This window comes from Aythya ferina (genome assembly GCF_964211825.1).
Source record: "Aythya ferina genome assembly, chromosome: 2".
Classification (NCBI taxonomy): Eukaryota; Metazoa; Chordata; class Aves; order Anseriformes; family Anatidae; genus Aythya; species Aythya ferina.
Window position 1 is genome coordinate 96224766 of NC_140297.1, and position 23156 is coordinate 96247921.

The window sequence follows — 23156 nt, forward strand, 5'->3', positions numbered from 1 at the left end:
TTTATAACAAAGAATTTTTGACAAAAATTTCTTTTAGAGAGCTAGTTCTGGGATTGTAGGCAATATTATCATAGTGCTAGGAGAAAACAAAATCACTGTGAGAGTTAAACCTATTACAGATCAAGAAGATGAACAAGAAACACTTTAAAAAACAGTGAAGATGGGTTTGTTCTCTGTGTAGGTGGTCAAAAACAGTTGTGAATCATACAGAAGTCATACAGACATTGATACCAAAACATTGACAGCACAGGAACACTATTAATCCAGATATCAGCTTTGTATAAAGGGTGTGGAAAGATTAAATTCCATTTAAAATTTACTAGTCCCCCTTTCTGCAAACTAATCATTCTTCATTTTTGTTCTGTCAGGTACTAATGTGTGTATGTACCAATTCAGTTCCAAATATAGATGGTCATGCAGTCATTGTATTGGCCCCTTGTCCTCTAAGCTGAAATTTCTTGTTTCTGGAAAAACAATCTGTTTCCATACATCATCACTGCAGTCTAGTAGAGGAATTAAAGACTCATTCTGTAAACATGGTACTATAAAATGAGCATATGTAAACAACAGATTTAGGAGGAGACAAACTTCTCTACCCTTTTGTTTCTAAATGTCCAACTTTAAATAATACTCTGCAACAGGATAGGTGTCATTTTCTGAGTTGAATTAAAATGGTTACTTAAAATGGTTATATTAAATTTGTTTTACTTCCCTGATAGGCATCTCTTTATTCAGTGAATTTTGCTGACTTGTTTGAACAGAAATTTATCACACATACACCCTTTCAAAAGAAACTAAGCGGGGATGCCAGTTCAGGAAATATTAGCTTTCAATTCCTTTATTCCCAGTGGCAGTATAGACCCTTTGTCGTCACTGTAAGCTCACAGAGTAAGCTTATTTTCCAAATTCCCCCTTGCAGACTCTGGGAGTCAAAAAAAGCATAGACATTTAGGATTTAGGAAAAACATCCTAAAAAAAAGCCTACCATGGACTCAAACTCCCCCTTGTCCCCAGAGAGGAAGAGGCTGAGTCATAGTTATCTTACTCTTGAGTTATTGATTCAGAAATTGAAACCAAAAGGAGAACATGAGTGTGGGTTGTTAAGAAAAATATTTTCTTACAATTCCAGCCATCTTGGTATTTTTTATCTTCAGCTGGAGTGCATATATTTCCTTAAATGACCACGGCAGGCGGTGGATGAGTTCTTTGTAAGTAAACTAATTCATTAGATATATCTAGCACATCAGCCTTTAAAAAACTGATTTCACCACAGAAAATTTAACAGTCAGTTTGTTAAACTACTGCCAGAATAAAAAATATATCAAATTAATGCCATGTACGTAACAAACAGGGTCAGGCGGGAATAGGGAACCGTGATTTAGAGCTAAATGCTACTTTATATGATCCCTGACTACTGACACAAAGCTGTTTGTTACCTCACTATCTCACCAGCATAGTCCTTTCTGCTTTCTTTAATGTCCATACAATGGACACATTTCCTCCTTAAGCTGCTTTCTGCACATCGAATTCAGGCCATGTTTCTCCTTGGAAGACCATATGCAATCTTTGATGGTTAATCCCTTGTGTAGGAATGTATATGTATAGTAAACATTTTCCTTGTATTGTACCAGATACGGCACTTGTCTGGTCCCAGTAGGGGTGCTCAGAACCCCCCCTTGACATGGAAGGTTCTGTCACAGCCTCCCTGTCCATGGCTGGAACATTTAGGGCTATGCATAAGGGCTAGTTTGAAGAAAAAGGAAAAGAGAAATACCTTCCTGAAAGGGTCTCCCCTAAAATGATCCTGTACAGCTGCACAACATATTTTACACTGAGCAGGCTGGATAGCTTGTCCCTATGGACAAGGAAACATATTCCTATCTATCATAAAGTCATGGTTGACCCTTGCCTCATTTAAAAGTATGCTATAGTTCCCAAATTAGTAATACAGATCCCCTGCTCTCATCTAAAAAGGTCAGGTAATTCGTAAGCCTTGTGAGGCAAATAGCTCCACATTCTGTCCTGAACTGTGTTAAAATGGAAAGCTGACAGCATCAGGAGAAGCAGATTCCTGAGCTGTTTCCATTTGTGCTCCTTGACCCTCATATTGGAAAGAACAAGATGTCTTATGTACAAAAGGACCCATATCCTTGAGCAATCAATTTCACTTTTTTTACAAGCATGCTTGAAAAATCCACCCAGAAAGTTGGGTGGATAGTGAGGATGTAACAATTACAACAGGTTCTTAAATACAAAGCATGTGCTTCTTGCATTTAGAAGAGAAAATTGCAGAGGCTTCCCGCTCAGAGCAATAGGAGCTAAGCCTTCCTCTCACTCTGGCCCTTCAAAAGGTCAGTGCGGAAAATATTATAACACAAAGTGATTTTAACCTGACTTTGCTAATGTGACATTTGGAGCATGGTTGTGGCAGTATGATGTGACAGCAGGCGAACGTTGTGCTGTATTAGTAAATGGCATGGGGCCTGATAAAAAGGAGGAAGTTGTTCACATATTAATCTATGCTTCCCCCTCAAAAGGGAAAGACTATGAAAGGCCCCCAAAGTATGAATCACAAAGGTCAGTAAATACATGAAGGGCTTTTTGAATTTAGAGAAGAGAGAAAAATTTTTGAAAAATCATTCATGAATTTTCACACCTGGAAAATGTTAAGTTGGATTTAAGTTTGCAAATACATACAGAAGCTATAGATCACCAGAAGCTGTTTAACTTCTCATATCCCAGGTTTGATAAATTCAGCTGACATTCCAAGTGATAACCTGCAGCCAAATGCTAGATTGTTGCCTGTGTGCTACAGGTTCATTTTTCAGCACTGTGGGCCTGTTGTAATCACTGAAAACCTCCCAAGACTCTTGCAGCTTTAGGCCAGTTGATGATGTACTGTGATGGCTAAAATTACTGGTGCAGGTAACTCCAACTGTGGGCTGGCTCTGAAATTAGTAGTGTTTATAGAAGCATGTGGTCTGGGAAGGAATCTGAGATTGTATGCCACAAAAACATGTACATGTGCCCTATGGATATAGAGCATCCTGCTAATGCCCTGGATCAGCAGGTAAATATTCTATCCCTCCTCTGGGCTCAAATTGGACTTATGATCCTGTTTTCCCATATTGATTCATATTTTAGTAATTTTTTTAACCAAAATTCAAGGGTGGTTTTTTAGCTGTCTCAGATCTAGCTACATTTAAGGAAGAGCCTGAATAAATGTAAGAAATATCCAAGATAATATTTGAAGGGGAAATCCAACTAAGACATAAGACACATATTTCTAAATCAGTTCAGCATTTTGAAAATGCTACCCGAAGTGGATTCTTCCCAAATGGAGCAAATCCTAACCCTAATTGTTTGTAAGATGAATTACCAAGAGAAAAATGTCTCCCTCAGCTTTTTAACTGAAAACTTGAACATCTAAGCAGTTTTGCAAGTTGTTCTCCCCTTAAACATTTGCTGTGACTGACAAAGGAGATCTTCCTGCCAGAATATTTTTTTTTTTCTATTTTACTGAATTAAAGAAGAAAAATTGTCTAGGTAGTAGCATTGCAAAGTTCCCCACCTCTGCCTAGTGGAATTTTGTGTTGAGACTTTCTTAGTGTGAGATCCTAAAAGGAATAAAAGTTTATGTTAAATGATCTGCCAGGTTCAATTTATTTGTGGTTATTGGCCTCAGGCTCTCCCATTTAGCAAAATCTTGGCTGCTCCTGCATGGACAGAGAAGTAGGAAGAAAAAAAAGTTTTTGCAGTTCAGCTAGTACCCCTGGCAGGACTTCATACCCCATAGGAGCACAGGCAGAGTTATTGGAAGGATAACTTCAGCCTTCACAATCTACATGCATACTTCCTTGTGCCGGGCAGCAAACACTAGAAGAAATGTGTGCTGCACTTTTCCAGCAGATTCAGCCATCCATGCACTCTTGGCATGCATTAAAATTATGCTTGTTTCAGCCCCTGAATTTGCAGTGCTTTTCCTGAGCCCCAGCTAACTGCAAATTACTGATGTAAAGAATGTTTAGAGAAAAGCTGTTTTCTAAGCTCTAGCAGTACTTGCTGCTTCTCACTTTCACCAGCTCACTAATGTGGAGACTAAAAGAACAGGTGTCAAAGTGGCTCAGCAGCATCCTTTATTGCTGTATAATTAATTTCATGACTGTCTGTAATTTACATTCATTCAAGCAGGATTCATTCCAGGTGGCATTTATATTCTTGTTATTTGGAATGAATATAGGGTGAAATATTATGAAATTCTTTATTTAAGAGTAGGTATATTCCATTCGCTTGCTTTCCTTTCATCTTCTTGGCTTTGCAACCAGTATTAAAAACAAGAAAAAAAAAAAAAAAGAGAGAGCAAAAGAGAGAAAATTGACATTTGCATGTCGTAAACCAAGCACTTAGAAGTCAACAATTACAAGATTAAAGGTTAAATCTCAGGAATAATTTTCCCTTCTATTCTTAAAATTATAGAATGACTAATGATGAAAATATCTAGCAGTTTAAAAGTTACAAGTAGCTGAAGTAAGCTTATTCAGGATCCAGATAAAGAGACAGGAATACTCTATGCTGACAGACCCAATTTTGACTAGGTGAAAGATTAGGTCATGAGAGTGGCTTTTAGTCACTTTGTATTAAGGAAGTGAACTTCTGTTCCTGAACCACTTTGCTCAGGATGGAGACAGAAACACAGAGCTGAAATGTTTTTATAATGTTACTCTAATTCATTCAAATGGTTTGCCACTTAGCATTTACAAACAGTTTCTTGATTAGTATGGAAACAGGAAGGCTGTACAGAATGGGAAGAGAGGAAACACAAACTACAGATTTCTCTGAGTTTTCCCTCAATCAATTCTTTCATATTTATCTTTGTTGGTATCCTCCCAGAAATGAACTCTGTGGGACTGAAAAGAAAAACAAAACAAAACAAACAAACAAACAAAAAACCTTGAAAAATAGGTTCAATTATTTCTATTAATTATCATTAGTTAATGCTAATTTAATGTAATATTAACTTTGCAATTGGTTAAATTTGTATTTAAAATAGTGATGTACATATACAGTTGTCACAGACCCAGCATCAACAGCATACAGCATGCCCTCTGTTGCCATTATGCAAATTGCATTTTCCAGTCTCTGTAGAAGGCCAGTAGTAATCACAGTCCCTGAAATATTGGTAAACTCCTTTCTGCTTCGACCAGAATATTTTCCCATGTATTCCCTTTTCTCAGATGTTAAAAGTTTGCTGAGAATTGCCATATCTGAGATTTGTGTATTGCTATTCAAGAAATTACCACTGATTACCTAAACAAAAAGATGTGGGTGCCCCTTAGAGGCTTAAAACATGAGGAAAGCTTCCTGCTCTGTACACACAGTAGGTTTCTTTACCTATACTACAATTTAGCTGCCATTCTCAAGGATAGGATTTTTTTCTCTAGTCCATGATTATGAGTCTAGATAAAGATGTATGGGAATATTTAAATTAAATGTCAACAAAATCATTGGGTAACTCTACATGATAGTTAGGCAGTACAACAACCTGCCAAGAAGGTTATTCCATCCACATTGCATTTTTTTTCAGAGCAAACTAACCTTTATCTACTAAAAATGATGTCAGACAATTAATCCTGTTGGAGTGGTCAAGGACAAACAAAGCTGAACAATAGATCTTTCCCCTTTTAATCTGGAATGATTCTGTAAATTGTGCTGTTGTGTAGAAATCAATAGCTGATCTGTTAGATGGATAAAACCCAATCAACAGATAAACTATAAATGGAACTGCATCACATAGAATTGGGTCAAATTGCATTGGAAGTGGGTCAAGCCTTTAGGAACCCTGCCCTATTGTTGATTTTAATGAGAGTGCAATGTTTTAAAACCAGCTTACTGGTATTAATCAGCCATAGCTTATGGTATGATGAATTACTGCTGTATATGTAAATACTTTAATTAAGCAGTGTTTTATGAAGATGGTCTAGTTGTACTGTTGTCAACTCTGAGCCTGATCCAGCAAACTTCTGAGTAGATCCTGGAATACTAAATTGATTAGGCATTCATGACTTCTAGCACCTCATACAATCAACCCTGTAATCTGACAGACAATGTGAGAGACCTAATTTTGCATGACTTAAATATTCATCTGAGGCTATAGCTATTTTTAACTTTTAAGATATTGTTCTGCAACCTACTTTGATCTCATTGTATACAATCGAAACCTTGAACTATTTTTAATAATAAGTACCCAACGACAGAAAATATGCTCTTAAAGCATATGAAATACAAATCCTAATTTCCTTGAAGAAATGCAGATACACCAAGCATATGAAAGTCTGCTACAATGCCTGGTCACTGAGGTACAAATGAAAAAGATATGTATGTATAGAGTTTAGTGTTTACAGAAGGGCCTTTACAGTAAATCATATCTCATTTTGAATGTTTTGTTCATCTGTTTGTTTTGACACGCGCCCAAACTGTCTGTGCTTGCAAGGTGAAAATTATATTCTGAGTTTGGACAATAAATTTGTTTTATTCAGTAACTGAATATTACGGAGTCCACTGAAAAAGATTTTAATTGTTTTACCTGTTATATTGGTTTTATAAAGTAGAACCTTAGGGCTGTTCCTCAGATGCTTGCTTGATCCTAAATCCCCAGTGTGCCCATATTTACACCAGTGTTTGTCTGCTAGATGTGCAACTCCCAGCTCAACTACAGCAGGGCACACTAAGACCTAGTACCTCAGGACAGACTAGGTGATTTCTCACATTCCTGGGTGGCTTAAGCTCCAAGAAGGTGTCTGGTAAGACAAGACCTGTGTACCTAGCAGGCGGAGTACCCATATGGATGGTGCATAACTCAGATTTGGTTCCATCTTCTACTTCATGTAGAGCAGAGATTGGCACCAAGGTCTTTCTTTATTCTGAAGTTACTGAACTGCTTCTGATATATGAGGCAAATCTCTTTAAGTCTTTTGTCCTGGAGCTTTTTTTTTTTTTTTTTTTTTTTTTCCTATTTATAAATAGCTGAGTAATTAATTTACCACAAAGAAAGCACGAAATGACAGTCCAGGAGCTGGGGCATTCATCTGCAGTGTGTGAGAGATTAATTTTGATCCCTTATTGTTCTGGAGGAATTTAAACTCTTATTTGCTGTATGTCAGAGTGCTCTTGTGACTGAGCTAGGGGGCTGAATGGGGTTAGCAAGAATTCCTCTTACTTGTCACAGAAAAGTACTAGGTTAGCTCTAGGATATATTTTCAATGTTAATTGCCCATATTTGTGTCTGACCTTTGTGCCTAGGTTTTTGATAAAACACATCATTAAATTTCCTGGCCCAATAAAACTGGAAACAGAAGTGGAAATTCCCTAACTTGTATTTCAAGTTTTGGCCTTTAAATGCTCCATTACCAGGAAAAGATAACCAATAAGCTAGCTAAAATGGTAGGAAATTTTAAGAAATAGCCTAAGACCAAAAATTTATATGCAAAAGCAGTCATCTTTGACTAAACATAGTGTCTGTTGTTTGTGTGCTCAGATCTGTTAGTATGGGGTAACTGACAGTAATGTTTTATTATTACTATTTTTATTATTTTTTTAAGCAGTTATTGTTTTCTTTTGTGGCCTTTTCAAAAAATATATGTTCCAAACACTTGTTCTTCTCAAAGCTCTGCTACTGTGCATGGTAAATCTCTGTGTAAGAAAGGAATAATTTATGAGATCTATGTTTATTTTTATTCATCTTTCTTTTGAAAGAAAAGAAGATGAAATCTCTCACTTCTGACACCCATAAAAGGTCAAATCCAAAATGTATCCAATAGAGAAAAAAAACAGTCATCTTTTAGGGATGAAAGTCAACCTTTTTATTAAAAATAAGATTAAATGTTCTCCACCTTTTCCAGAAACATTTAAAAACTTTTTGAAATGCATTTTGTCACAGCTTGTGGGATTCATTTGTCCAAGATCAGATATTTACATCTGAGCAAGTTGCCTTGGTCCACCGTAAAGAGAGAGAGATACAGACACTTCCAGAATGAAATTTCTGGAATTTCATAAATTTCTACTATGAATTCTACTATTTATTCTACTTTAGTATGTGTCTGCAGAACTCTACACAAATTATGCTCTAAAAGTCCTTGTTTTCCCCAATGTCTTGAAAAGGAGCTTGGACAATTTAGCTGAGAGATGGAAATCTGCAGTATACTCATGTAAGATTAAAGAGTTGAATCCCATCAAGTCTTCTAACTAGGAAACAGTGTAGTAGCTATGAAAGGGAAGAATTAATTACAGTAAAATTAGTGAGGTATATCAAATACAGTTCAGTTTGCTGTTCTGTATGTTTGAAAACTATGGTGACTTCTCATATAATAAAGTTTAAATCACCAATTTCATCCATGAATCGCTTTAAATCTCATAGAAATACTTTGCTACTGCTGAAGAGTAAGTCAAATAAAATGAAATCTGTAAATATGAAAACCAAGTATCCTTGCTGAGAAAACCCAAGATACATCTTTTTTTACTAAGGACAATTAAGATTAAGTTAAGATTTAATTCATTTTATAGCATTCTCATCTAATTTGCAATCAATACAGAGTATTCTGTCAATCACAACTCTACAGTGAAAAATACTACACTGTCTGTAAATATATAATTTTTAATCTTATATAATTTTACTTTTCTAATACTTTTGTAAAAATTTACTAAATTTTACTAAATGTCATAATACTGTCCAATACCTGAGAAAGAGGCCTAAATGTGTAACTTTTTTTTTTTTCTTTCACTTTCTGTTTTTACTTGGAAATCAAATAAAGTTCCAAGATTAATTTTTAACAAGAAAAGAAAAAAAAAAAAAAAACATTTATACAGTAAGTTGATTTAATTAATTCATGATTTATTTTCAACCAAATCCAAACATTTTGAGAAAACTGTAACTTGATTTGGAAATAGTCCTTTTAAACCTGGATTTAAACCTCTTTCTCTTATTTGTGATTGCTATACAAGTTATATTAATATCACTTTAGAAAAATATTATCTAAGCTGACATGCCCTTAGAAAAATTAGTTGTGTTAACTCTGTGTGATATGATCTTCAAGGGGTTTGTTTTCTTTCCTTTGTAGAAAAAAATTAGTCATACACAGATTCCTCTAAGAAAATGTCTCAGGCAAGAAGCAGAGAAATTCAAGATTCTTCAAATGGATTTTTCACCAAATTATGTGTATAGTGCTTTCTTGATTATTAAATTACACTGTGTTCTAGGTCAAGGTATAGAATAAATGATTATCATTTGTTTGAAGTGAATGGGAGTTAGGTAATTAAGCATATTATTGAGTTTCAGATAGCAGGTAATTTTGTATTTAAACTCAATGAAAGGTTTGGGTGGGGTGTATAGAAGGAAGCTTCTATTAAGAAAAGAGAGGCTGGAAATTGGGTATCTTCAAAACAGACTTACACCATTTCTCTAATTAAAATCAGTGGGCAGGCTTTCACAAAAACAGGGTAAAGTATTGAAGGTAGCATAGAATGTACAAGCTAGACCATAAAATGTATTTAGTTTGGTTTAGGGTTTTATTTGTTTGTTTGTTTGTTTTCAGTTGAATGCAGCTATCTTTCAGCATTATAGGCTTTACATCATTTTCTGTAAAAGCCTACTAAGGTCTGGAAATACCCATTAAAGGAAATGGAAATCATGCATCTGAGAACATCATGCGCTGAGTTAAAATAAAAATAAATAAATAAATAAAATAAAGTTTTTAGATAATCAATTTATATTTTCCATATATTTAATGTAAAATTAGACAACTCAATAGGACAGATTTATAGACAAAATCACAAACTGAGTTCTGGTTAGTTAATAGCTGTATTGGGGTGGGACCCAGACAAATAAGGCCTGCGATTCTTTGGACTTCTGGATTATTTGGATTCTTTTTTTTATGAAAAACTCCAAAATGGTAGAGATATTCCCCAAACTGTTGATTAATTTTGAAGAACATAAACTCTTCCAAGATGAGAAGATTTAGAACTCGATATAAAAAGTCTTCTAAATTCCATTTTTTTGATGGATTATGGATCTAAATGGCAGTTTCCCAGGCTTTGGTCTCTCCAGGGTTAGCTGATTTAACTTTTGGTAACAAAGTTTATTGAGGCTGTGTCCTTGTCCTTCCACCATCCCTCTGCACTTCCCAGTGCCTTCTGGTCACTGGGCTCGACATTTCTCCCCTGCCTGACTGGTGAGCTCTGTTCTGCAGCTGTACATTTGATATCTGCTCCCCTCATCTCCATCTCAGTCCTCTTGGTCTCATAAAATATTTTTCAATTTAAAAACAAAATCTGAAATTTTGGCACAAGTGAAGGTTCTTCCTTGGCTTTATTAGTGACAGTTGAGGTATATTGTCATATAAACAGGATAGGTTTGGTATAACTGCGGGAAGGGAGGGCAGTCAAAACAGTGGAGAGATTCAATATTTTGAGGATAGGAGCATGTACCGAACTATGTTGTTAATGGCTAGTCCAGAAAAGTCTATAAAACATTCATGGACTCTCCATTGACCTTCCATATACACAGACAAAAAACATCAGAAATCCCCTGGTGTGCTATCCTTGAATAAAACAACAGCTACAAAATCTGCCAGAATGACTGGGGGTATGCTACACAGGGAAGAAATAGCCCATCTGGCCCCTGACCTGGTCTGCCTGATGCAGCAGGTTGACATCGCCTCTGTACCCGTTGCACAAGTAGAAATCACTTTCACCACAGTTGTATGAATTGCAACACTGGTATCCTTTACAGCTCAGGTATGAAAACATCTATAGAAACAGTCTGGCTCCTGGATTAAGCCATTTAAATTATAGAATCTTTTCCATTTAAATAACAAACCTGCATTTCTAGGAATGCATTGGCTGCTGCATGCCAGAAGCTGTTCAGCAGAGCAAGGCAAAGCAAGCTGAAGTTCAGTGTTGGCACTCTACATGGGAAACAGCGGTTCTGCCCAGCAGCAGTGCTCTCTAATACATGATGTGGTTGAATAGGAGCCATCAACTTCTCCTGCAGCCCAGGCAGGGCACAGAAGGTTGCCACACCAGTGCTGTTTTGCCTGATGTTTGCACATGCTGATGATGCAGTGAGGAGAAATGTGGCTTAGTTGAGTAAGGAAGTGATTTCAGTGTGGTGGGCTTCTGGCACAGGCATTCCATGTCTTTCCATGCTACAGGTGTTTTAAATCCTGGTGCTTTTGTTGTCCCTTCTCTTTCCTGGTCCTGTAGGGAAGTGAGGCAGTGCTAGATGCAGAGCAAGTAGCCCTGTGGAGGTGAGGAGGGTGCGAGTATGGAGGAAAGGACTACATCTGGAATGTGGGGGCCCTTGGTTTCCAAATATGCAAGTATGGGTCCAAGCACAGTAGTCACAGAAGGACAGTGACTGCTTCCCTGAGCTATATTTCATATGTTTCTGGCTGATTTCTTTACGTTACAGCCCATTGTTCTTGTTTAAGTCAAAGTTACAGAAGCATGTGATTCATGCTAGATTTTTCTGTACCTATCCAAAACACAGAAAAACAAAACAAAACAGCAGTTTTATATCTTATAGAGAAATGCAGTTAATAAGAGCATATGATTCTATTGCTCTCTCTCACTAATTTGTAAAGGCATTAACAAGCAATTGTTTACAAAAAGGCACAGAGAGAAAATCTGGATGTGAGTATAATAATTTTTTTGCACTGAACATCTTAAAATTTGAGGGTCAAAGATTTGTGGTCAAATAGGTAAAGTACTTTCTTTTCTACATTCTGATAAATATATAAAACAAGTGGCATAGATTATGGTTCCCCTCAGTTCGGTTCAGTCTTTATTTTATTTTTTTTTCTTCATTCCTGAAACATTCTGCAATTTAATTTTCTGTTGAATATTGTAACTAGCAAGGAGTAGGTTGAAATTTCTACCTACCTAATTGAAAGATACACATGCACTGAGATATATCTTCACTTCAAGTAAGATTTAAACCCCATTCTCATAGTTTAATGGTTTTTGGTTTGATTTCCAAGCTTGTCAAAACTACATTTACAGGACTTTGGTAGCTAGCTTATATTATGTCAACAGTTTCAGGGAGCTGTTGAAATACATTTTTCTTGGAACTATTTGCCGTTTCCAAAATTTGTCTTGCTCTCATACTCCAAACAAAACTCATCTCTCTTTACCCATCATACATGTACATCTACATCTTTAATATTATCTCAGAAAAAAATGCAAAAGATAATGCGATAAAACAGGGACACATATATACCTCAGTTTTGAAATACTAGAAATTTTCAGGTTTTGCTTCTAGGTGTAATGAAAGACTGATAATATTACTTTTGTATACCAGTTTTATGTGTTACTCGGTTTTGTGCATCTACAGGGTTTTTTACTATTTAATGTAGTCTTTTATGCCCGTGTGATTGCAAAGTCTCTGCTGTTCTTCACTGTCATACTGCAATACAGTGATAAGTGAGAAAAATGCCTACTTCTGCTTTTCTAGTTTTAATCAGCTTTTCAAGGATTTTTCCCTTACATTATATGTCATTCCTACAGGCATAAATCCTGTCCTCTTGTAACAAGCTAATGTTCAAAATAAAATCATCATTGCTTTATGCTATCAATTTTCTGGGCAGAATAAATTCTTTCAAACTATGCATGTTTTGTCAAATTGTTTTTACTCAGTACCTATAATATCAACCCTGATTCTGGAAACTCTTCCATGAGTATACTTAATTTTATGAACAAAATTAAAGTTATGCTTATGTATAAATACCCATGTGATCTCTCTGTGCTTTGCCAAGCAACTTCATTCCAGAGCTGTCAGGTGCATTATGTAACTGCTCTATATTAATTATTTAATCCTTTATTTTTTAGAGTAATTATAATCTAATATCTGTAGTTTTCCATGGGAGAATTTTCTCTTAATACAGGCCTATTTTCTGTAGTTATTCAAACTCCAGAAGAAGTAAAAGGAAAAAGTAAGTCAGAATTTGAAATTAAACAGCATAGAAATGAGGCTTACCATTTTAGGAAAATGTTGAAGCAATCATTAAAGATAAAATCAGGGACTATCACTTCAAAACTCTTTATAACCTAATCACTCTTCTAAACCACTTCCTTCTGTTCTTAGTAAAATATATATATTGTTCCAAATTAGTACTGAGAGGAGATTACTGTTGGCTCATTTTCCTCCTTTCTGTTTTGTTTAGTGGATTAGTAATAAAAAGAAGTTTCTAGAAACAGAGGTTAAAACAAGTGGAGGTACACTGAAATAGAAGGAAAATGGAGTTACTTTCTCTGAAACTCTGACTTTTAACAATTTCCTGCTGGAGTATGTTTCACCCCTCTTGAATACAAAATTATCTTATACATTTAAAATATATATGTAGCCAAAACAACATCATTTTCTGAATGAGCTGTCTTTTGCAAATACTATCCTCTTTCCTCGTGTAAGTTTTAGCACCATTAGAATTTAAAAAGAAAAATAAAAACAATAACAGTGATAAATTTTGAAATTCAAGACTAGAATGGATTGCTAAATTCCTAAGTTACTTCCTCCAGTTGCTAAGTTGTAACTGGAGGAAGCCGAACAGCCCTAACATGAAAAAAAGATGTATCTGAGTGAGTTAATTTTGATTTGGCTGTTGCTAACATCTTACTTTTCAGAACTGTTTTAGCCTCATCTTGACATAAAAATCACACATGCTTACATCCAAAAATGGGTGTCAAATGAAAATTTATAAAGTGAGAAATATCACTGTAGGGAACTATTGCACCGGGCTGTACACAGAACATTTCAAATGCAGTTTTTTCAAACCCACCATTTCTTTTATAGATCACCTGTCTCTTGTGCCTGGATCCAGTTCCTGGATCCATCTCTTAAAGCATATGAGAACTGAGTAGTATATGGTCATTTTTAATAGCTGCCAATATTTCACATGGAGATTTCATGTCTTCCAGCTTTTGGTGCATGAGGCTACACAACCTCATTACCTTAATTCTTCAGACCAATATCCCAGGCTTGAGGATGTCCTTATGTTCTCACATGTCCTTATGTTCTCACAACTCTATACCTGGTGGATGCCTCAGACTTCTCAAAACATCTCAGTTAGCATTTTAAGGATCAAAAAGACAGGTATGAAACACACAACTTGATGAGGATTTTCTCAGCAGCCACAACTGCTTGTAAAAGCATTCAAAGTAGCACTCCTGAACACACTTTTCTCACCCTATGTTTCACACAATTCTTGGGTTTGATGGGTGTCCTGGGTTTGTGTAACATTTTCCTCACTTCCTAGGGAGCTACCCCTAAGTGTAGCAGTGTAGATGTAGCCTATCCCCTAAGGAGAGCATTGCTCCCTAAGGGAGGGGAAATACAACTTGTGACCCCATTTGGCTCTAAGCCTAGAGACAAGCTTCTACATGGGGAGCTGTTTGTCATGGGAGAACTAGAGGTTGAAAGGCTTGGTGTTTATGGAATTTGATGGGTCTTTTGCTGATGGCTTTCATTAATTTAACCACTGGAAGCTGAAGGAGTACTCTTAAGACATATCACTGTTTGCATGCCTTTATAGTTGTCCCTATATCTCGGCAAGGGGTCACTTGGAGATGCAAGTTATTATACAAGTGGGATCTTGGTTGCTTTAATATTTTATTTTATTTTATTTTATTTTATTTTATTTTATTTTATTTTATTTTATTTTATTTTATTTTATTTTATTTTATTTATTTATTATCTGAAAAGCTTCCCTTGCTCTTTCCAAATAAGTTTATTTCCAAATAAACCAGCCTTGCTGCGTCAAAACTGCTTTTCTCATACAGTGGAAAAAAACAGACAAACAGAATACTGGCACCTACCATATAAAGTACAAGACATAAAATAGCATAGATTTCACAGCTTTGTATAAATGTGTTCAACACTGTCTCAGCTATCTTATTTTGAATCTTTGGACATGGGTAGTGGGAATCCTGCCTTTCAGTTTGACCCTGGATGTCGAAGATGACGTTAAGAAAACTCTTTATGTGCTACAGCATTTTCACAGGCCACCTGGACTAAGGGCAAGTAGATATTCAAGGACACAGAGAGTTGCTGATATCCAACAGTCATAATATGCACACCAGCTGCTGCTCTCCTCCCATCTCAGGCACGATAACTGTGCAACTCCAACCTCTAAATAATGTGCTCTTTACTCTGTGAAAAAAAAAAAAAAAAGAAAGAAAAAAAAAGAAAAAAAAGAAAAAAAAGTTTTAAGGATGCATTGCGTAGGAAAGAAGCCAGAGCACCTCGTGTTCTGACCTCTCAGCTGGAGTAGATCACACACAGCTTACTGTGAAGTTGCTCAGCATGTGCTGAGCCCTCCCCTCCCACGGGAGGGGGAGCACAACAGTGGCAGATGGTGGGGGAATGCCTTAATCATACAATCAGAGGTATGCATCCAAATGTGTGATGCGGGATAACAGAGCCTTTGTTTCCTCCCTGCTTTGTCTGAGATTACCAGAAAGCAGGCATGCTTTGTTAAGTGAAGGGAAAAGCGACCTTGTTACGAGGCACTCGGTCACTTCGTTGCATGTGTGGGAGAGCTGACACTGCTCTGCCCTATCCTCTAGCTAAGCACGCATCTCTTCCATGGCAGGGGACATTTCTGTTTGGGTCACGTTATGCTAGTGTTTGGTTATTCTCTAAATCAGGAAGGGACACCAGACCCTCAAAAGGAGGACTTTTCTGTATGCTTGAGCAGCCATTGAAAACACAGTGGTAGAAATTTGGCTGTGTTGTTCACGACAGCTGAATCTGTGCAGGCTGGGGCTACTGTCACCAGTTGTGTTGTGCATCACTGGCCTGATGAGAAAAGCATCTCTGGGGAAAGAGACAACCATCTAAGGCTTTCTAAGAAACGAGTACTTATTATTATTAATTCATCTTCTCAACCACAAGAAATAAGCAATACTTCATATAGAATTGATATTAAAATTTCAGTTTGACAAGAAATATGTTTAGGTAAGTGAGATGAAACCCTTCTTTCAGGCATCCATGACAAAATCTAATAAAATGCTAGAGTATTAAATGTACAGGAGAAGGAACAGGTCTCCCAGATCTGTCTGCTTTAACCAGAGTGAATATCTAGGCTGGAGTCAGGGACTTCGAGGTCCTTGGGGCTGCCTTTCCTGTCAGGCCATCCCCTGGTGGTGGCCAGTCACTTCCTCTGTCAGTTGTTATGGAAGGTTTAAATGCTGAGCCAGCAGATACAAATTATGTAAACCTGGATTAGGCTACTCTCTTGGATGGCTTGCATTTCTGAGTTATAGGCAAACTGTGATCTGGTAGGATGGAAGAGACTGACAGCAGCTCTATTCCTTTTTGTTTGTTTGTTTGTTTTTGTTTTTTTATTCCTAAAGACTTTTTCTTCCCTAGATAAACACTACTGCCTGGCGAATTTGACATGAATTCGTGAGTGACTTTTGGTTTAGATAAAAAAGCTATAAAAATATTCTCTGGTCATTTGATAATGATTCAGATCTTGATTTTTCTACATTTTCCTTTTTCTACACTTTTCTGTTTCACACGTGCTGTGCATACTCAGACTCATTTTCCAGGGCACCAAAGGGAGCATAATTGTATTTATTCCCTATTGAGAGATCCAGAAACACTGCTGCTTCATCTTGGGTCTCTTTGGAAGTCTCATAGATTGTCAAAATGGATATGCTGCCTTGATTTGGTTTACTGTCTCTTATCTTTGAATTTGTGCTGTATCACATTATATCTTGAACTGTGCTTCACAATGTCTGATGCTTCAGCACTCAGAAATGGAGCTGAAGAGGCAACAAAATGTGGGCACAGCCTCTCTCACTGGCACATCCAGCCTCCCACGCAGTCCTGGCTTCAGTGTCCCTCTCCTGGAGAGACTCTGACAGATGGAGCTGCTGCTGGGGCCTGGGCTGCTGCCAGCGGGGACTTCTCTTCAGATCAGTGGTATCCTCATCCAGACCTGTCACTGTCTGGATGGGTCTTCAAACCCTGGGACCTCCTGGGAGATGTGCTGGGAAGCCAGCCCCAGCCTGCACGTGCCAACAGTTCGATTGCATGGCACGCCCACTGTAGAAAATGGACCAGCGTATGTGAGCAAAGGTGCTTAAAGGCACACAACAATTAATAAAGTTGTGTTACAATTTCATACTTGAGAAAATTTAATTCTCGTGGTGCTAGGACTGGCTGCCAGCAGTTTTACTAGAAGCCTGTAGTTTTAAACATTTCCCACTGTAAATTCTGTGAGTCGGGAAAAGCATGCTGATGTTGGACTTTGCTAGGAAGAAGTTAATTCCAATTGTAAATTAAATAAATATATTGATAGGGACCTATTCTTATTTTAAAATCACGTTACCTTTAGTAAAAACCTTTATTTATTGTATGACTTCAAAGATCATTCGTTTTGGTAAATAAACCCTCACAATGATAAAGTTATACAGACTATGAAAAGTTAATTAATTCATAAAAGAGAACGCACATGAAAGGAGAAAATTCCTTAACTAGATTGAGGGGTTGCAGTTATTACATACATGTTTCCTAAAATAGAATCGTACCATACCTATTCTTTGAATATAGGTTTGTTTCTTAACTTCCCTAATGGAGTTAAAGGTAACTTAAATTACTAACAGATGTTTCAGTTGTTATGATTCACAGTTAAGATTTATTGATAGAAGTATTAAAACAAAATTGTGATTGCATATACAGCCTCATTTCAAACTATCAAGGACTTTATTTAACATCATAAGAAACATCAATTCCTTTTTAGAAGAGTCAGTGTAAACTCTGTATTTTGTTCTTCACATGTCATTCTACTTCATCAATAATCTGCCTTCACTACTGTATATTTGTTTATTTTCCTAGTGTCCTGAATGAAAGTTATGACTATAGTGTTACTAATTCAGGTTTTAAGAAGTAATTGTTTTAAACTCAAAGTCATTACTTATTATTATTATTATTATTATTATTTCATTATGTAGGTCCAATACATAATATTTAAATACCTAAGATAAATTTAAATACACATGAACTATAGTACTAAATTTCTGAGTAAAGACAGAAGTCAGTCTAACAAGAAAATTGGAAACATAAAATCTGGAAGGTAAAAATGTTTAAAAAGAATCAGTAAATTTAATTTTAATAAGCTTTTAAAAGTGCAGATGGTTGAACTATTTATGGAAAAATCTTCATGGGTTATAAAACTGGACTCAATTTTTGTTGAGTTCAGGGTACTTAATGTCATTTTATGAGCTTGCTTGCTTACATATTTACTGTTTCCTGTTGGCTAAATACCATTGCTAATGTAGTGAAGTAAGTCCAAGGTTAAGACTTAGCTTTTGTCCTGACTCTAAGGCTGACATATACACTTTGGCCTTTGACCAGTTTAACCTTTTTTTGTCTGTTTTGCTTTATGGATGAATGCAAGGTAGGACTTCAGTAGTATCAATGAAGAGTAATTTGCACATACTATACATGCTATACTGTTTTTATAACTCAGGATTTCCTGTATGTTGTATGAACTGGTATCCAGGATTTCAGAACAAAAACAAACAATCAAAACAAAACAAAATCAGACAGGAATTTCAATTGTAGGAAATAGTTATGCAGCAGTAAATGATGAAGGCAATATTTTCTCTAGCAAAACCAATTTTTACCTCCAATTACAAATGCAAAACTGTGGTAATTTAAATCCACATATACAAAAGTAACATATATTTTCTTCCTTTATTCTTCCTTTTGAAATTACTTCTACTGGAGAACAATCTTCTATCTGACCTGACATTTTCCTTCATATTTGAACTGTGATTCTTTCTCTGTCTTCAAACAAAGAAATAGTTGCCTACAAGTAGATAGAAATTCAAGAAAAAGGCTTTGCTCATTCATTATTTATAAGCTTCCCTTGTGATTTTTTTTTAACTAGAAACTTTCAATTTATTATTGCTGATAAGTGATATGGATATATGTGATAAGGATAACTAAAAAACTTCCTGATCTTGTTTGACAAGGATATATTATGAAAGTTAAGATTACATTAATTTGCTAATAGTTTCTACAGGATCCGCAACATGACATGTTTCTGTATTTCTTCTAAAGCAAATTAGCTTTCATAACGCTTGGTTTAACTCACTGATGTAAAGGCATTTAAAGCAGCATGTCCAGGTTTTGTCGTAGATGGTTATTTTTTTAAAGAGTTTTCAAAATGACTAAAACAAAGGTAAGGCAGAATTGTGAGTACTTCTTGGTATTTGTATAGTTGCATGATTTTTGATTCTTATCTAGAAAATTGATTTGAAACTGAAAATTGATTTGAAAATGAAAATTATTCCAAATGTTAAGTGTACACAAATATCATTCTCTCCCTAACTATCTTTAAGCATTTCAGATGTCTGTGATCCATGCTCAGTTTTGCCTGTTGGCTGTTGCTTGGGCATTTTCTAAAATGCTTCTGAGCAAGAATTGGAGAAGGGACTGCTAAACAAGACGATGTCAGAAGAAGGTTTTCATATGTGTACAGGAACCATTTATTGAGTGGAGAAGCAGGAGGAATTATTTAAAAAATAATTTTATAGGAGGAGACATAGAGGCATCACCTTATAAAGATCCCTTTATCAAGGGATAAAGAACAAACCAAGACCTAGAATTTTGTACTTTTTCAGATGTAAGTAGTATTTTTTCTGCCTTTTCTAAGTTGAGAAGCTTAAGTGGCCTTTAAAGGAGAACCCTCAATGACCCTTAGTTTATCTGGAGAAGTTTCCATAGTAACTTTATTAAATTTACTTTAAAATATAATTTTTATTTTTTGGAAAGTGAATATTCATCACTTGTACATGTTTGCCTTTGCAGTTTGTATGGGGTTCTAACTGTATAACAGGCTGCAGTGACAGAAGAAAGCACAAGCAATGTCAGCTGATGGTAGACTTTGAGGTCCTTAATCTTCTTTTACAAACATGCAGTTTGGGAACCACAGTAATGTTAGGGCTAGTTAATCCATCTTTCTTCTGGTGGGCTAAGCAAAGTTTTTACATTGGTATAATCAACTAGACATGTAGGAGTTTATTAATTCATTCACATAGCAATATACATATCCTTTTAACTCCTCCTTTATTTCAGAGTGCCCTTATTGTCATCGACATAAATTATACTGGTGATTATATTGATGCAAGCATTTCCATATTGACTTAACTGCATCACTACTAGTGTTATTTGCAGCTTATCAGTCAGACTGACATACTTGCAACATGCTTTAGATGTACATTATGACATGAAGTGGAAGGAACTGAAAGTAAACATAGTCCCATCTAGAAATTCTCAATGTAAGTGGGTATCAGTCGTACCAGCAATCACGATACTCTTGTGCATTTTGATAAGATTATTTTACTAAGTTGATGTCCATTGCAGAATTATATTTGCTTTTATTCAACAAGAACATGTAATTACCTGATATATAGTTGAATATCTGTTGTATTATCTTTATGTAATGTGGCTCAATTAATTAAGTAGTAGTGTGTTGATTTGTCCATGGTTGCCTAAAATGGGATATAAAATTCCATAATAAAACATGCCAAGGAAAACATCTTAATCCACCTGTAAGAGCAGTTCAGTTCTTTGTTGTCAGAAGACTTTCATGTTGGTAATAAAACTAATCAATTTTGACTATTATTTAATAACAAGGATTAGGTACTAATAATTCTTTTAAGCATAATTTTCAGTGACATATTTCTGGGACAGTTTTCTTTGGGTTGGTTAGTTGTTGGTTTTCTGTTCTTGTGAACAGCTGCAGATTCAAATTCTAAAATCACACTACTACTGTTACAGTATCGACAAATATTATCTCACAAAACACAGATATTTTCCTTCATATTTTTCTTTCCATTTTAATCTGGGGCAGGGGATGGAGTGTTCAATACAATCTCTCTATTGTGACTATGGAAAGATCAAGGTAAAAATAATCAAAGTACTAAAGAAATAAGCCAACATTGTATTCTGACTGTTGTTGTAAAAGCACAAGTTGGTGTATTTATTTGAAGGAATTTAACTTCATCCTGCCCAGTTGAACACAGAGGTTTTGACAGATATGCACTGCATTAAACAATCAGTATATTGACTTGAATAATTCAGAATTTATAAAGGGAACATGAGGGAGAGGCATATAGAAAAGGAGAGCTTGCAGATCCACCCTCGGCTATGTTGTCTTATGCAAGAGAGCAGAGAGCCATGCTGCTGCCTCCCTGCTTCCTTTAATTGCTATTTGGAGGTGACTTTTTCACTGGTCAGCACTTGTGCTTGAGGATGGGTAACTCAGCAGCTGTTGTCTTTTGAGATACAAAAGAGCACAAAGACTGTGTCTTCCCCCTCAACACTGACGTAACTATACATGTATTATGATATTGAAACTATATCCTTCCCTCTAATATAATATGGTTTATTTCCCTCATAGACTACTTTTCACAAATGCAAGTACTTTAAGATATCAATATCTTCATGGCATTTCTTAACTTTAGTAAAACCTGGCAGGGTCTCTGGGAACTGTCCTTTTCCATTTGTAAGGGACCAGGCACTACCAATGTGCTTCACAGGTACTAAACATGTTGCATATTTTCCACCTTCTTGGGTTGCTAAATCTTGGAAGTCTCATTCCACCATTGAAGTTCACTTCTCCAAATAAATATTCCACCGAGCCCCATTCCTGTGAGGGCTAGCTCCTACTACCTGAACTAGATAGTTTGAGCCTATTTCAAGTGTGTTGCACTGCGTTACAATTACCATTGTAGGCATGTCCTCAATGTTGCTTTCATCTGTGAAGGAAGCTGTGTAAGAATTTGTAAACATTGAAAAGGAATGGCATTGTGTGTATCTCCTCCCCATCATCTCCTTCCATTTGGTATAAGTAGATTCTGTGAGTTATGTGGCATCAGAGGTGCAAATTGCATATAGATAAGCATTCTGGGGTTTGTCTCTCTTCAATCTATTTTTTTTGCGTGTGTGTTTTAAATCTACAGATTAAAATTCTCATGCTTCCAATAAAGAAGACAGTGAAATGGTTCAGTGTTTAATGATAATTTTAGCATTTAGCTGATGACTGTGCAGATATTATTGTTTGGGACTTTAGCTTTTGATCTGGGTATAACAAATGCCTTGTGCCAGGAAGCACCAACTTTTATTTACTCCCTAAGAGTATGTAATGCTGATTGCAAAAGAAGATTTATTTATTTATTTATTTTGTGGATGGGCCTGGTGAAACTGCTGCTGGAAACCAGTATATTACACTTTTATGTCAAATTTGTCTTAGGACCACATAATAGATGATATTCATGTAAAAAGTGAATCAGTTTATAGAACTGCAAACTTTAACTTTTGATCTGGATATAGCAAATGCCTAGGTTTCTCTGCCAGATTTGCAGCACAGTGTACAATTCTGCATAAAGATTTTTAACAATAAGTAGTGTAGTTTATGTAAGGAAAACTTTTGCCTGCTGTAAGCTCTCAGTTTAGTATTAATCAGCCTGCAGAATTTACTAAAATGGAGCTAGCTTCTCCATTCAGCAGAGTTGAACAGTGCACAATTGCTTTGAGTGAGAAAGGAGGAAAGGTTAATGTGGAGCTGTTGGGTAAAATACAGTCTTTTCAAATTGGGCATCTAGTTCAAGATCATCAGCTTCCCGAATCAGTGTCACAAATAGGGTCATGAGCTCAGAATTTACATGCAAATTGGGTTGTGCATTCCCAGAAACGGAGGCCTGAAATGAATTTTTTTGGCTCTGCTGAGCCAGCTCATCAAAGACACTGTAGCCAATGTGTCTGTGTTGTTGTTGATTTTTTTTCTCTCATCGAAAGTTAAAAGTTTTACTATAAAAATTATAATTTAGTAAGTTCCTGCACTTCTAAGTAATATGAATTAAAAAAATAATAATAATAAAAATACAAGGCAGAAATTAATTGGTGCCAGATGTCATCAGGAGGCTGGGACTAATATGTGACAGAGTTCCAGCTACTGTGTCAAAGGCAGTAGCTGAACATACTAAGTTTCTGTACAAGAAGGTCATATAGATGATGGTAATCCCAAAACTGCAGATGTAAATATTTTAGCTCAAGTGTAAGTTAGCTTTAATTATACAACACAGCATGTTTT

At 36.0% G+C, this 23156-nt stretch overlaps 1 protein-coding gene across 4 annotated transcripts in view; it reads left to right on the forward strand.

Annotated features, from left to right (window-relative positions):
- GABBR2 (gamma-aminobutyric acid type B receptor subunit 2) overlaps positions 1 to 23156 on the forward strand; it is a 500245-nt gene that overhangs the window by 313882 nt on the left and 163207 nt on the right. The window lies entirely within an intron of this gene.